Source organism: Daucus carota, chromosome 9 (assembly GCF_001625215.2).
Source record: "Daucus carota subsp. sativus chromosome 9, DH1 v3.0, whole genome shotgun sequence".
Lineage (NCBI taxonomy): Eukaryota > Viridiplantae > Streptophyta > Magnoliopsida > Apiales > Apiaceae > Daucus > Daucus carota.
In genome coordinates, this window is record NC_030389.2 from 10,498,509 (window position 1) to 10,499,878 (window position 1,370).

Below are 1,370 nucleotides of genomic sequence, written 5' to 3' on the forward strand. Positions count from 1 at the left end.
TTTGATAGAATGGGACCGTGGCAGGCGCGGCAAAATGCATCTTTGGGAGAATTTTTGAATTTGGAGAGGACTAGGGAATGCTCATGGCTGAAGTGTTCCATCATTTGTATTTCTAGTCCACAAGGAGATTGAGGGAGTGCTAGTTTATATATAGTTTTTTTTTGCTTTGAAACACATATTTTGTGCAGCACTGCATAGTGAAATTCGTTGCGTGTTGAAAGCTTCATATGTATGGCTTCAGGTTCCTCTTTATTTTTCTTAGTTTGGTGTTTTTTCAATACAACACCAACTATCTCATTTTGTCATTCAAGCATCAACTATCTCATGTTGTCATTCAAAGTACATACCACTTAACACCCCCACTTAACACTTCTGCAATGCGGAGGAACACCCCCACTTAACACTTCTGCAAGGAACACAATAACTCCTTCCATTAGCAAAGAAACTATTACATACCAAAATGAAATAATATATAATAACTTAAGCGATTGGAGAAAAGAATTAAAAATATAGACCAAATGTGGGAAAGTTCATGTATTATCTCAAATTTGCATAAATATGAAACCAAACTTCAATTTAACACAAAATATTCAGTTGCTCTGATACAACAAGATCAAACTTTAATATTATTTTTGTAGTGTACCCAACTAAGGAAGGTTTTACAACGTTGATTCAGTAGTATGCCTTTCGTGGGTTACCCTGAAAGGAGCAAACCATAGGGAAATATTAGGAACTCAATATAGATATTTATCCATCTGCATCCCATCATATTAGGGGCATTCAAGCATTTGTAAAATATACTAAAACTGAAGGAGGATATATATGTATACCATTGGGTTTGGTCTGTAACGGTAACCAAGCATCATTCGCTTCTTATACTGCTCATATATATCATCATCTGGTTTCACTTCCCCGGGCTTAGAAGATCCCACACCCAAGTTGTCGATTTTTACATTGCCTGCTGAAATTGGATCCGCAATACCACTTCTAGAACTGCCCAGACCCTCACCTTAATTATGCAAAATGAAATAACACATTATTTCAACTATCATATAGTACTGAAGATTGTAAGAACTCATAGTGCAAGAAGTACGATCAGTATGGTGCATTCATATATTCTAACGGTCTTGGATCTAATCAATATATCTAAACCAAACAACTAGATCGATACACACAGCCCTAGCTCAAGCAATGCCAGCTGAGCTGACAGATCGTCCCAATCACCACCACACAACATTATCCTATTAATGAAATTCTTACTATGCTAACTATCCTTCTCTGAACCCTCTATTGCAGCCACAACATTCGCACCAATCATGAGAGGATACACATTTATACTTGGTCCGAGGTTAGCTTCAAATATTGGTGTT

General features: G+C 36.9%; 1 long non-coding RNA gene across 1 annotated transcript; it reads right to left on the minus strand.

Annotated features, from left to right (window-relative positions):
* Positions 1 to 508: 508 nt before the first annotated feature.
* Positions 509 to 1,166, minus strand: LOC108202220 (uncharacterized). The gene is made up of 2 exons (XR_001803034.2): positions 831 to 1,166; positions 509 to 699 (listed from the first exon to the last, which is right to left on the minus strand). It is a non-coding gene; the product is annotated as an uncharacterized LOC108202220 (long non-coding RNA).
* Between the last annotated feature and the right edge of the window lie 204 nt (positions 1,167 to 1,370).